The 15,259-nt window shown below is 43.0% G+C and overlaps 1 protein-coding gene across 3 annotated transcripts in view; it reads left to right on the forward strand.

Moving 5' to 3' along the window:
• The first annotated feature begins 442 nt into the window (after positions 1 to 442).
• Positions 443 to 15,259, forward strand: part of RAB9A (RAB9A, member RAS oncogene family) — a 29,007-nt gene continuing 14,190 nt past the window's right edge. For 2 of the 3 annotated variants that reach the window (XM_070502440.1, XM_014832795.3), the window contains exon 1: positions 8,731 to 8,872. The gene's annotated coding sequence lies outside the window, so the exon portion shown is untranslated. Of the gene's footprint in view, positions 567 to 8,730; positions 8,873 to 15,259 lie in introns of those variants that run through there. The other variant, XM_070502439.1, reaches the window with a different exon arrangement.

The following is a 15,259-nucleotide window of genomic DNA, read 5'->3' on the forward strand; positions in this document are numbered from 1 at the left end:
CCATACATGTTTCTGTTCTGCATATTCCACCCCACACTTTGGAAGCACTGCATCTGACTTTAATAAACTTGATCAAATGTTACTATCGTTAATGTTTCAAACCCAATCTCCAGAAAAATAATTTATTCCAAATAAATTTATTTCATTCATGTTATGGAATTTGAAACTTACCAAATTAATGAAACAAAGCCCTGAGTCATAAAAGTTGTGTCAGATTGTATTATTGTTCAAATATTTGATGACCCAACCAGTAGGACAATTCTAGAACACCACACCACTCAAATCAGATTTGCCATGTGACTTACAGGGCCCCTCTTTAGAAGGACTGTACATCCCAATGTGTGATTTGTTTTAGCCAATGACACATGGGAGGAAATGATGACTGTCGCTCCTTGGAGGAAGCTTTAAGAGCCAGCAGGGGTATTATTTTGGTCTCTTTTCTCTCAACCAACGAGACCTGCAATATAGTAGACAGGGGCTGTTTCGTGAGCTCAGGTTCATCAGCTTGCGCCCAGAGGGAAGGTGACATGGAATGGAACCACAGCTGACTCATAAGAGACATTAAGGTGAGAAATCTTTATTTTTGTAAGCCACTGAGATTTTGAGGGCTCTTTTTTTTTTTTTTTTTTTTTTTACCACAGCACAGCTTAGCCTAAGCTGACTAATACAAAAGTGTTGAGAAGTGTAATTCCATTTACCTGCATTTATATTATGAATCACAGTAAGCTTGCACTAGATGATCTATAAGACACATTCTAACTTTGTACCATTCAGTGTTTGTAGTTGCAGATAAAGATATCAACTGCTTCTAACTTAGAAAAGGAATTTCTGGGGCTGGCCTGGTGGTGCAGCAGTCAGGTTCACATGTTCCACTTTGGTGGCCCTGGGTTCGCCAGTTCAGATCCCAGGTGCGGACATGGCACTGCTTGGCAAGCCATGCTGTGGCAGGCATCCCACATATAAAGTAGAGGAAGATGGGTACAGATGTTAGCTCAGGGCTGGTCTTCCTCAAAAAAAAAAAAAAAGAATTTCTTGGGAAGATGTTGGGTAGCTCTTAGAGGCAAGGGGAGAGTACTGAGTTTGAACAGTGGGCAGGAACAGCAGGAATTGAGAACATGAACGGCCTGCTTAAGGTGCTGTCACTACTAGGTATTAGATACTGCCACTGGCCTCATCCCCACTGGCACATTTGTGGTCACTAGATACCAGAGGCCACCACTACTCCTGCCAGAATGAACTCTGAGCTCTTCCAGCATCTCTGTGTTGCTTGCCAAAGACTCAGATCTTCAAAGAGAGTATCTGATTGGCCAGTCTTGTGTGTCGTGCCTGTATCCTTGTTGCCAGGATTTTGTAAGAGCAAGTATCTATAAGTATCTGGCCTTTGGGGCTTTTATAATGAAAAGACTCACAAAATAGTTGGCTACCTAACCATCAGAACGGCCTTCAGATGCTAAGCAAAACCCATTCCCCCGCCCCCCCAAAAAGGCAAATAATCCCCAGAACTCTCAGAAGATAAGAAAACCTTACAACTCCTAATGTGTATTTCTCAGTAAGTCATGCTTCCCTTTATGGGGGTAGAACATAAGCAGTGTAGTATACATAATTGTATTCCAATTAAGAATTTATGAGACGAATGGACATATTCTAGTCCAGTGATGTCCAATAGAATTTTCTGTGATGATGGAAATATTCTATATCTACACTGTCTAGTGGGTTGGCTATTGAGCACTGAAAATGAGGCTACTCTGATTAGGGAACCGAATCCTGAATGCTATTTAATTTAATTGATTTATATTTCAATTTAAGTAACCACATGTAGCTAGTGGCTACTATATTAGACAGCACAGTTTTAGTCCTTTCAGGCACCACATTTAATTTTCTCCATGAAGGTCTTCACATTTCTCTTGTTAGATTTATTCCTAATATTTTATAACTTTGTTATTGAAACTGGTATCTTTTTTGATTTATATATCCTATGTTTGTTGGTTGTATAAATGAAATTTATTTTTGTTAACCATTTTTTTATCTAGCTACTGTCTTAGTCCATTTGGGTTGCCATAACAAAATATCATAGACTGGGTGGCTTGTAAACAACAGAAATTTCTCACTGTTCTGGAGGCTGGAAGTCCAAGATCAAGGCGCGGGCAGATTCACTGTCTGGGGAGAGCCCACTCCCAGGTTCATGGATGGTCCTCTTTTCACTGAGTCTTCAGGCGGTAGAAGGGGTAAAGGAACTCTGTGAGATCTCTTTTATAAGAGCACTAATCCTATCATGAAGGCTCTGCCCTCATCACTTAATCCCCTCCCAAAGGCCCCGCCTCCTGATACCATCACATTGGGGGTTAGGATTTTGAGGGGACACATACATTCAGTCTACAGCAAGCCACCTTGTTAAGCTCTTTGAATGATAAGTTTTCTGTAGAGTCCTTTGGATTTTCTAAGCATATCGTCTGTGTTTAATACAGTTTTGTTTCTCCCTTGGCAATCCTCATACTTGTTTTCTTTCACTTCTGTGTGCTAGGACCTCCAGTGCAATGTTGAAGAGAGGGGTTGCAGAAGACATCCTTATCTTTTTCCTGTTTTAAAGGGCACGCTTATAGATTGTAACTATTAAGAATGATGTCTGGGGACCCAGCCCAGTGGCGCAGCGGTGAAGTGCACATGTTCTGCTTTGGCGGCCCAGAGTTCACCGGTTCGGATCCCGGGTCTGGACATGGCACTGCTTAGCAAGCCATGCTGTGGTAGGCATCCCACATAGAAAGTAGAGGAAGATGGGCATGGATGTTAGCTCAGGACCAGTCTTCCTCAGCAAAAAGAGGAGGATTGGGAGCAGATGTTAGCTCAGGGCTAATCTTCCTCAAAAAAAAAAAAAAAAACAAAAAACAAAAGAATGACTCTTGGTAGAGGATTTTAGTAGATATTCTTTAAGAGGTTAAGGAATTTCCCTTCTGTTCCTGGTTTGCTGAGATTGTTTATCACGGATGGGTGTTGAATTTTATTGAATGCGTTTTTTTCTTCATCTATTAAGTTGATTGTATGTTTTTTTCCCTTTAAACTGTTGATGTTAAACTATTCTTGCATTCCTGAGATACATCCAAATTGTCATGACATTAAATTCTATCATTTTGTTTTCTCTTGATTAGTAGTCGCTTTTTGCTGCCTCTTCGCATGTCTCATATTTTTTGTTGCATGCTGGACATTGTGTATAAATGAAACATAAATGCTTCAGATAATGTCTTCCACCACTGGGGGTTCTCTCTGTCCTCTGTTAGGCAGATAGGTATCAGGGATTTATCACTTTCATCCAATCAGAGATTGAGTTTAGGCTGAGCCTCGCTAGTGCTGTAGCCTGGAGCCTGCACCAGCTTGGATTATTTATGCCTGCATGGATGAGGATGATGGGAGGAGATGAGAGGATAAGAAGCTGGTTATGTGAGCGCGATAGTGGTCTCAGCTCTTACACCGAAAAGTTCAAGAAAGCTGTTAATGGGCATTGTGTACTCAGACACATGGCAACAGGGAGGCAGGAAGAGCAACACTTCAGCATTACTGTCCTGAGTTCTAGGAGCAGCACAAAGTTTTAGATGTGTCTGTGTGGATTTGGAGAGTTTCTGTCTGAAAGAAGGAGTTGCTGAAATAACTAGATTTTTGTCTTGCCCTAACCATTATAGCCTAAGGCAAGGATTACATTCGGATGCCATACAAAGTATTTCTAAAGGTTGCTTAAAATCACTTCATTAAAAAATTTCCACTTATTGCTTAGAAGAATATTGTAACATGGAATTCAAAATTTAAATCAAAATTCCCAGAATCTTGCTGCCCTAACAGTTCAACTGTCTTGATTTTCTTGATTGCTTTTCATTCTTTTTTTAATAAACACTCATATGCACAAACACCTACACAAACACACACAAATATACCTTTTTATGTAATGTAACCATGGCATGCCTGGAATTTTCCTTCTGCTGCCTTTAAAGGTGAAATTCAGTTTATGAGTCACATTCATCAGGAAATCAGCAAATGTATCAAATTCCCCACTTCATTCCTGAATTCTAATGCCTGTTAATTCTGCCATCTGTAATTACTCGAGTTAAGCTATGTTGAGAGTGTGAGCAGCATATTCAACATGCGCTTATTATTTTAAGAGAATACATTACATCTAATTTTGGCTAGAGAAACAATTATAATTTCAGTTTTTTCATCAATTACGATGATTTTATAATAGTTTGCATCTTTTCTTTATTCAGAATTTTGTTGAGTGCTGCTATGTGTGAGGTTCTTGGTGAACTGCTTTTCCACAGCCCTTCCCACTGCTCCTTGCTCATCTGTTTTTTTTTTTTTTTTTTGAGGAAGATTAGCCCTGAGCTAACTGCTGCCAATCCTCCTCTTTTTGCCGAGGAAGACTGGCCCTGAGCTAACATCCATGCCCATCTTCCTCTACTTTCTATGCCCTGAGCTAACATCCATGCCCATCTTCCTCTACTTTCTATGTGGGATGCCTACCAAGCATGGCTTGCCAAGTTGTGCCATGTCCGCACTCGGGATCCGAACCAGAGAACCCTGGACCGCCAAGAAGCGGAACATGCGAACTTTACCGCTGCGCCACCAGGCTGGCCCCTGCTTACTCATCTTTAGGGCTCAGCATGAGTCACCTCCTCATTCTTGCCTTCTCCGGTACCATTACCTTGTATTCCCACCAACTGCTTCTTGTTTATTTCCTTCCAGCCCCTTAATCCAACTTGTAACTGTACATTTGTTTAGTTGCTTATTGAATGTCTCCTCCACTCTTCTGAGCTGTCCTAGGAAAGGGACTGAATTGATTTTATTCAACAAGGTAAGGTCATGATATAAACACAGCTGGTGGATGGGAGCAAAAATGTAGGGAAGGTGCCTGGGGACACCCCCTGAATTTCTCCTGCGTCTTGTCTATCTCTATATTCTCAGTTCCTGGCATAGTGTGCGTACTCACTATGTATTTATTTGTATTAACAAATACACTATATATTTGTATGTATTTGTATAAGTATAAGTATGAAATGACTTTTCCTTTTCTGCAAATCTTAAAACCACTCAAGGGGAGGGAGAGAGTAGATGTGTGTCTATGCTGCAGGCATTGGAAGGGTTTGGGCTGGTGTGGTGGTTACTCACTAACTGGGGAGGTGCCAGGTGTGTTGACTCCTGACTCCCATGCTCTATCTCTTCTGACAGTGGGCAGGCTGATAGAAGGAAGCATGTCGGTGGCTTATGACATCCAGGTGCTCATTCAATATCAGCCACTGGACAGAATTCATGGGACCCATGAAAGAATATATGTTCTATCATGATTGTGGGTCAGACTTTCCATTTGATCACATCAACCTGAAGATAGCAAATTCTGAAATTTTCTCACTGACGATATATAGATTAAGGGTGATGCTACTATTTCCTTTTTCTTGATTCACTACTTTTTAAGATAAGCAGTGAAGAAATCAGATTTCTGGTATTTCCTCATATATTGAGATTTTATCTGACTTAAGGATCAGGATCAAAAGTTCTGGGGGGCTGGCCCCATGGCGTAGCGGCTAAGTTTGATATGCTCTGCTTCGGTGGCCTACGTTCGTGGGTTCAGATCCTGGGCGCAGACCTACACCACTTGTTAGCCATGCTGTGTTGGCAAATTACATACAAAATAGAGAAAGATTGGCACAGATGTTAGCTCAGGGCTAATCTTCCTCAAGCAAAAAAGTAAAAGGAAGATTGACAACAGATCTTAGCTCAGGGTGAATCTTCCTCAGCAAAAAGAAAAAAAATTTCTGTATTAGTGTAGGAAACATGCTGAATTTAGTTTCAAGACAAACTGGAAGAGTGTGACATTGGCTTGAAATATTGAAAATGTATATATTATATAAATATATAAACACATATAAATAAATATATTAAATAAATATTTCAATACATATTGAAAAGTTATATATTATAAAAAGTATTTCCTTCACCAAATTGGGATTTTCCTCCATATACTATTTGTTAATGTTCTTTTTCACTTAACATTATTTATTATCTATTTTCACTCTGACTTTAAAGCCAAATATAATGGATTTTGAATTACTTTTTATGCTTTTCTCCTTTCTTAGCACAGCTATATAAGAACATCTATGCAATATGGTGAACAAATCTCTTATTTTGGCCAATGACTTGGGAAAAATACCAAATTTCTGATTGTTTAGATGTTATTTAATGGTCAAATTGCCTACCACTGAGTTCTGTGTTTTTCCTTGTATGTGAAAAGTATAATCAATTTAATTATAATCAGTATTTATTACACCTGCATCTGGGGCCCTGTTACTTGTAGCTTTTCTTCAGAGATACCAGAGGTGATTTCTTTCAGACTCCAACTCGAAATGGGGTATTAACTCCCAGTGCTCATAGTAATAAGTTGGTGTCATTTAAGGGAAGGAATTGTAATTGAACTCAACAGGTCCACCTGTTGGTGTGTGCAGAGCTGAAAAGCACAACCAAGGCTGAAGTGGGTGAATAAAAAAGGTTTATTGCTTGCACAAGCAATGGAGAGCACTGGGGATCGCTCCCAAAGCAGTGCCCCCCAGCTTACTGCCGCTGGAGACTTTGCAGAGGATATGTTACAACTGTGTAACAACTGGGCCTAATCAGGGTGCATGTGCAGGCCTTACATAACGAGTTCAATGCCATTACATAAGGGACTCAATGCAACATGCCATTACATAACAGGTGCAGGGGAACTTTTGGACACTTAGAGCTGGAGCAGTTTACAAGGGTCCTGCTGCAACCGTGTTGGTAGGATGGCAACATCTGCAAAACTGAGGACATCAACTTCCGAAAAATAGCACATTTAGTTTTCTTCTTGTCTGGAAAACATTTGACAGACTATGTTTAGTTATGGATCAGATTTTCATTAACCCTTTCCTTGCCTGGTTTCTGGTAACAGAATCTTTAATACCTAGCAACTTTGACCTCTTTTTCCTCCATGAGTGATGCAATACAAGTTTATAGAATATAAAGACGAAAATTCTAATTAGTTGAAGGGAGTCAAACTAGGTCAGTTCTTCAATGTTTTTTGTCAGTAAACAAGTTCGTGGAGCAAGAGAGAGAGAGAGACCATCTATCTAACTTGTGTCAGCTTGCTAACCACACACATCCAACAACAAAAATCTCCCAAACTCCCCTTCCAGGGAAAAATCTTGTGACCCACACTCCTCTTGCATTGTCAAATCAATTAGGTAAAGAAGTGAATAGTGGAAGGGACCAGAATATACAAATATTCGTGTGTCAGTTGGCTAGTGTCCAAGTAATAGTTATTTCAGAAAAAGTACCTTTCCTCATTCTTTATTCAAGTGCTGACTATAAGCTACACTCTGATATGTTTGTCTGCCTCATTTATGTTTTGGAACAGCCTAAGAATCAATTGTAGGATCTTCTGAGAACACTTTTTTGAAAACTTTTGGATTTCTTAAGGCTTACCACTTTAAGTCAAGATAGAATAATTCCATAAGAGCACTCGTTAATAACTGGCTGGTATTAGCAGTTGCAGAGATAAATTCCTATTCCATCACTCCTTGACTATGATTACGACATACGATTTTTAGGTAGCATTTCCTTAGTGACTCTGTGGATTGTTTGTGGCAATTTAGTACATGACACTTTATGTATTTTTTTCTTTTGGCAAATTAACTCTAATGTTCTTATATGTTTTATTGCATAATTTTAATTATTATGTGTTTTAAAATAAAGGAATGAATATTTCTCCCCCTCCCTATTTTCAACAGATTTGTATTTCATAAACCTTTACTCATATTTCCCAGGAGAAGTATCCTGCATGGATAAAAAATAGGTTTTTTTCTATAAAAGAAAAATTCATTGAAGCTCAGACTAGAACTCACTCTTTATTACTCATTTATGCCTCATTTTCACTAGTGTTCTAAAATTGTCTCTTACACTTGTGAGAAACTCTTTCAAATATAACCTTTCTAGAGCGGAATGAAAAGACTACATTAGATGCTTTACCTGAAAATGACTCCCTAAAGAGCAGGAGATTATTTAGTGATTGCGGGCCCAGCAAATCATAACACTGAGATGCTTCTCTTGGAAAATAAAACTAAATCTAACCCACAAAATATATTGAGAGGTCACTAAAAGTCCCTCCCGTCTCCAGGGGCCTGTATCTTGTAAGACCCATGCGCTGGACCCCATATACAGAGAGGAATTAAGAAGAGCTTCCTCAATACCGCCTTTTCCCGCTATTGCTTCATATTTAGAGATGACAGAGGCAGTATTTAGCAAGATTAAGGAGAAAATTTAAATTAAAAGAAATTCCTGTTATTTCACAATATCACAGCTGTTTTCATTTTTCGTTTACCCGTTTGTCCTTTGCACATTCGTTTTCTCATCGTCATCACGACAATCTGTGATTGTGCTTATGCGACCTGTTTATTTCCACTTTACGTAAACTTTTAAGGAAAACTATTATTTCGTGCTGTCTCTCTCCGGAACGAAGGCAGAGGACAGCAGGAATCGCCAACCCCAAGAAATACCGTGCTTTATTGAAGGCGGACAGGGGGTCAGGGAGCGGGTGAGGGCGCGGCGGACCGCGACCTCGAGACTCCGCCTCCCAAGGGCCCCGCCCCGCCGCCCTGGGCTCCACCGCCTAGGCCCCGCCCCGCTGCCCCGGGCCCCGCCCCGGCCCGTCGCCATGTTGTTTCCTCGGTGCTGGACGGCAGCAAGTGGAGTCGCGCCCTGGCAGCGCTGCGTTGCTGCCGCCGCCGTCTTCTGCCCGCCGAGTCCTCAACCCTCTCTCTTTCCTCCCTGCACCCGTCCGGGCTGGCCCGGAGCTCCCCGGCGTCTTCCGTGTGGCCGCGAGGTGAGCGGGGCGCGGACTCCCGTCGGAGTCGGCCGGGGACCAGGGCGGGGGGCGCGGGCGTCAGGGCCTGGAGGGAGGCGTGCGGGCCCCGGGGGCGGCTGGGCCTCCAGCAGCTGGGGCGGGGGGCACGAGGCCTGCGCGGGAGGGGGAACAGCTTGTTGTTCGCTGCCTCGTATTGACTGACGCAGGAGGAAAGAGGGGTTCCCGCATCCACACACCCGGGGAGGGGGACACACACCCAAATACGCGAGAGACGCCCAGACATCCTGGGGATACACACACGGGGACAGACACACACACACCTGGAGAAAGGGAGATCCACAAACACCCCGGGGCACGCGACCCCCCTGGGAAAGAGATCCAAGAACACCTGGGGACCCACACACACCCAAACACCCGGGGAGAGAGACACATACACACAAACACCCCGGGAAACACACACGCACACGGAGAAATGCACACGGAGAAACACCCGTCACCCGGGGGCACACCGGCACGCCCCCAGCCCACCCAAACCAAACCCTAGCCTCGAATGGTTAATGTCGAGAAGGCGAAGGCGCTCACGCAGTTTGATTTTGGCGACCTCTGACCTGCTGCCCAGGTGAGCATTTGCCACTATGTTGTGACCACTCAGGTGAGGAGTTTGGAATGTAAAGCCACTCCTAGGGGCTGGAGGCGGTTTGGGGCATTATCTGATTCCAACTCTGGCTAAGGTTTCAGAATCGTGTTCCTTTCTTTCTTCCAACTTAGTACGTAGAGGCAAGATGAGAATTTAAAGTGCAGACCAAAGGGCTGTGGAGGTATTAGTTGGTTTTGTTGCTGTTTTTTCTTTTTAAGTGATGACACATCCCGTGACCACGGTTCTTTTGAGGAATGATTTTTCTGCTAGTTTCCAAATTGTCACGTGACTATATCTTTTTGTAGAATTTCAGCGTCCTGATAATAGACAGAGTTTGCTTTTGAAAAACTGAAATTTTTTTTTACATGTTTGTCTTTCTGTCTCTGGCACCATTGTAATAGAAAAATCCCTAAATTTCCTGTAATCTCAAAAGCTGTTCGTTAGACAAGGCTGTAGAGATGAAGGAAATTCAGAACTGTTCAGTCAGGGACTTTTAAGAAGTCTGTTCTTAGTTTGTCTTTTAAAGCTAATGTTGAGGTCATCATCACTATTTGTCTAGGACTCTCAGTAACTTATTGAGATTCCCAAATCTAGGACAATGGTTTGGCAGTCTGTTGCTTTTTTATTTTTGTGTAGACATTGTAGTAAATTCCCCTTGTTTATATTAAGAAGTTTCTGGCATGTTGACTTATTTATTTTGGAGAGTTTTGTGATTTGGGGATATTTTTGGTCTCTCATTTGTGAGGTTAGAGTAACCCGAGGAAAACGAAGTTGAACATCATTGGCCTTGACTCCGAGCTGGGTTCTTGGAGAAATACTTGGGAAATACTTCAGTGCTAGTCCCTCTTTTCCAACCTGTGTCTACTCTTCGTTTCTTTCTATCTCAGCTGCTTCTTCCGTCTAGACTGCGGTACTCTGGGGGCCTAAAGATAGGTTCCTTTGGTTGTAGAGCTTAATTTTTAGCCTCCTGTCATTTCTTACCAATTCTTGGGCAGCCGCTCTGGCACTGGATGTTGTGTGCATGTAAATCCTGTACATGTATCATTTCGTTGAATTCTCACAGCATTTCTGTGGTATTAGCTCCATTTTACAGATGAGGAATTTGCTGGGGCGTAGGAGAGTTAGATGTTGCCCATGATCAAACAGGTGGCGAGAGGGCCGCCAGGATTCCACGAGGCCTGTGTGAGTTGAGAGTGGTAGTTCTCAACTGGGGAACGTTTGACAATGTCTGCAGGCATTGGTTCACACCTGAGAGGGAGTGCGGCTGGCATCTGGTGGGTAGAGGCCAGAGAAGCTGCTCAACATTTCTACCACATACAGGACAAGTCCCATACGACAGAGTTGTCTGGCCCAAACTGTCGCTGGTGCCGGGGTTGAGAAACCCTGCTTTACAGCAGTCTGTTTCAGCTCCTCTGTAGTTCTTCAAATGTGAGGCCATCTTCCCATTTAGGATACCTCCTTGTCATTTTAAGAAAGAGCGGGGGGGGGGGGGGGGGGGGGGGGGACGGGGACGGGACTCCCTTGACAAAGACGCATATTCGTTCATTTGAAAGACGAAGAAGTGAGCAAATAATTTCTGATTACAGAATCTTTTTTCTTTCTTTCTTTTTTTTTTTTTAAGGCAAAAGTGTCAGAGAGTACTTGAGAGTCATTCAGAGCCGTTGAAGTAGACTTTGGGAGTTTGATTTCTGTATTATTCCATTTGTCAACCGCATTTTCTGAGGAGCCTGTCAGGCACTGATATGAAGGTGCTGGTGATAGGAAGGGCAGGAGGGAGCCCCCACCTCCCCGAAGCTTGTAGTCTAATCATAATCATAAGATCAGGTTCCCACTTTTTCCTAGAACAAAATTTATCGTCCTGGCTACTCAAAATCAGGGGCCAGGTGTCATTAAAAAAACAAAACAGCTCCACACCCACACACTGGGACCTGTATCATGGCATTTACTGTGGGCAGACGTAAGTGAAGTGGGGAAAAGTTGGTGTGTTTGTGATAGCTTTGTAGGTTGACCACATGTGACTCTACAAGAATCAAATCGAGAAGCCATTCTTGTTAAGCATAAAATTCTTCCTTAAATTTAGCTTCAATAGACAATAGTCATGCGTACATTTTATTATTGAAATCAAGAAATAAATGATGAGGGCCGGCCCTGTGGCTGAGTGGTTAAGTTCGTGTGCTCCGCTTCGGTGGCCCAGGGTTTCGCTGGTTGGAATCCTGGGTGCGGACGTGGCACCACTTGTCAGGCCACGCTGAGGTGGTGTCCCACATGCCACAACTGGAAGGACCCACAACTGGAATTACACAGCCATGTACCGGGGCTCTTGGGGAGAAAAAGGAAAAGTAAAATCTTTTAAAAAAACAAAAAAGAAAAGAAATAAATGATGAAATTTTTTTAATGACTTTTGCATCATTTTCTTGTCTTTCTGGCATTTTCCGGCCTGTTTTCACCATGCCAAAGACTAGGCCCTTCAGTATATGTACTGCTTCATTCTGGTGGCAGATGTAACTATTGGGTGAACTTTGGGAGGGAGTGATTGAGAGGAGGAATCAAAAAGGGTTGGCTCTCTTTAGGAATTGCCCTGAAAGTGTTATTCATGCCGTCAACATGGCACCTTTTGTGGGTAGCTTGGCTTTTTGACTTATCCTGATGGATGCTGTGTTCTTTTTTTTTTTTTTAAAGATTTTTTTTTTTATTTTTCCTTTTTCTCCCCAAAGCCCCCTGGTACATAGTTGTATATTCTTCGTTGTGGGTCCTTCCACTTGTGGCATGTGGGACGCTGCCTCAGCGTGGTTTGATGAGCAGTGCCATGTCCGCGCCCAGGATTCGAACCAACAAAACACTGGGCCACCTGCAGCGGAGTGCGCGAACTTAACCACTCGGCCACGGGGCCAGCCCCACGTCGTGTTCTTTTTTTAACGAGTGGATTTCTCTGCCTCTTATCAGGAGTTGTCTGCTAGAGGGTATAGGGTGCTAAATTGTACACCTAAAAAGGATTGCTGTCGCATGAGATCTAACAAAGGGATGTGTGTTCTTTCCTTACTGGAGGAGTTTTATTCTGGGAAGCGTCAAGAAGAATTGATGCAGGAAGAACATCCACTGGCCTCAAGGAGTCTTGCTCAGTCTGTAGTTGGCTTGCTACTCTGGCCAAGTTAGGTCACCACATTTCTTTCTTTGTATAATAAGACGGTTGTACTTTAAAATCTATGAGATTATACGACGCTAAGTAGAGACATCAAATTATTGGCTTCCAAGTAGCTCTGCCCCAGGCAATTTGCTGGTTAAGCAGCAGGAGGAAATAAGCCAAATAGCAGTGTGTGTGTGTGTGTGTGTGTGTGTGTGTGTGTGAGTGAGTGTGAGTGAGTGTGTGTTAGAATGAAACACGTCTCACTTGAAAGCTAACTAGGTAATAAATTGGTTAGTCAAAACCAAGGACAAGAAAATAGGGCTTGTGACTAAGTAGGTCATCACAGAGAGCGTTTAATAAGGATTTTTCTGGTGGGGGGTGAATTCACAAAATGCCTCAGGGAGTTTGGAAAGCTGTGATGCAAATAAAAGGTCAGGAGACCTGAGGGAGGAGACCTGGGGGACCCAGGTGTGTAGGTGGAGGGGGGCCTGGCTGTCTGGGCTGGAGGCAGTCCCCAGGGAGCGTGCCAGGGAGCCTGGGGCTGCCTGGGCTCCGTGGATAACTTGGAGGAGAAATCTCTGTTTCCCAAGGTGAATCTTGATATTGTACATGTTGTGAAGTTGAGCTCTGGGTATTTCCACATTCTGGACTACTTTCTGTTAATTTGTTTTTATTGCGGTAGCTTTGGTTTATAACATTATATAAATTTCAGGTGTACATCGTTATATATTTCGATTTCTGTGTAGATTACATTGTTCACCACCCACAGACTAAGTACAATCCATCACCACACACATGTGCCTAATCACCCCTTTCACCCTCCTCCTTCCCTTTTTGTTAGTTTTTGACCATGGTGGGTACAGGGTTTAGAATGCCGTTGCTTATCATGAACGCAGAGAGGAGGACTAGATGCAAAGGAATGTAAGCAAGGTAACAGCTAGGTCAGCATGGGGTCGAGAGAAAGAGAGTTACGTATTTTGGAAGAAATATAAAAGTGAAGCAGGCAGTGGAGGCTTCACATTCGGCTTCACCAAACCCGGCTCATTTCATAGCCGGAAATCTGGACGCAGACTCGACTTTTGTCGGAGGCCTGACGCCTTGCAAATGTATGCTGTTGTTTGAGGGGGATGGAGAAACAGTATGGAACAACTTGATACATTCATTCTGTGGCTACATTCATTACCCAAGTGTGGAGGATAGCAGAGCAGCGTAAACTAACGAACTGAACTGTTAGTTCAGTGTAAACAGCACTGTTTTAATTCCAAGTTCTTGTGAATTGGATTAGGTTTTTGGGTGCAGAGGCTGATAGCTTGCAGAAGATTAGTTCTCATAAGAGTGGTTGTGTTATCAGTGTTAGATAAGCCTGAAAAAAGCCTTACAGATTTCTATTTGTAGAATTTGCTCTGGAGAACCCTAACAAGTAGAGTGTTTAAATGATTGAACAAGTTCAAAACGTGAGAACTCACTGGGCTACAGTATATAGCTAAGTGACTGCTCGAGTCTGTGCAGTTTCATGCTCGCATATTCAGTCAGAGCAGTGATTAGATAAACACCTGAAAACATACATGGTTTAGTTGGAAGTTAGAACAGAACAAAGAACCGCTTGAGGACCACACGTTGGGGAATGCAGAGCATTTTCTGGAATGAGTTCCATTGGAGCAAACAGCTGCCACCCTCATCCTGTTCCACATTAATGTTTGCACAGTCCTTGACTTTTATTACATCAGGCCTGGAAAAGCCAGCTTCGCAAAGATAGGATGTCATCGAAAGGAATGTGGTGCGATCTAATGTTGAAACTGTGAACTCCCTCGAGCGCCAGTTTGCCCGGTGTCCTGTAAACGTCCAGTATCTGTGTGGTTCCCTCAGAAATTTAAAAAAGCCTGCCCTGCCTCTGTTTCCTGTGCAGACTTTCCCATGACCCCCCTCCTCCCTGTTGTCTGTAGTATTTCATCCCCATTTTCTGTTGCACACGCTTTAGGAAGTCAGTCTGCTGGTGGAGGAAGGGGCCACCGGGTGCAGGGGCGGTGGTCATGGGGTCTTTTGGAGAAACCCTTGTGCTCTCAGCCTGGGCTGGCCTGGCTCAGTAAGCATCCAGTGCCTGTGTGCTCTCTAGGGCCTGTGCCTCTCCAGGTCTGTGGTGGGAATTGGCTTTCTCATTGTGAGCCACTTCTCCCGAGTTAGGTTTCTTGTCCCTTCGGTTTGTCACTGCTGGACCATTTGCTTTCCATCTTTTCAATATTGTTGCCATTTCTCATCTACCGTCAAGAGTTGTTCTCTCTTGTACTTTTTGGCTTTGTAGATTTCTTATACCTTTTCTGTCCTTTGGTGGGAGTAAAGGAAACAGGTTTGACCCGCCCTGTTTAGTTGGACCGGGGGAAGTTATTTAATCTTTGTAAACTTGTATTTATTGATCTATAAAATATGGATGATAGTGTCCAACTTGCAGGTGATTTGAAGGTGCCTTGTGCCAGATACTTAGTAGATGTTTAGTAAGCAGCAGTGGCTAATGTTACTATGGTCATAGCATTTGTTATTTGAACAAACAAGACAATGGCAATAGGTAGGGAGGGAAGTGAACACGTTTCTTGTGTGGGTGAATAAAGTGGGGAAGACAGGAGACAGCTTTTGGAAATGAGGAAAATAG

The sequence above is a fragment of the Equus asinus genome, chromosome X (assembly GCF_041296235.1).
Source record: "Equus asinus isolate D_3611 breed Donkey chromosome X, EquAss-T2T_v2, whole genome shotgun sequence".
Lineage (NCBI taxonomy): Eukaryota > Metazoa > Chordata > Mammalia > Perissodactyla > Equidae > Equus > Equus asinus.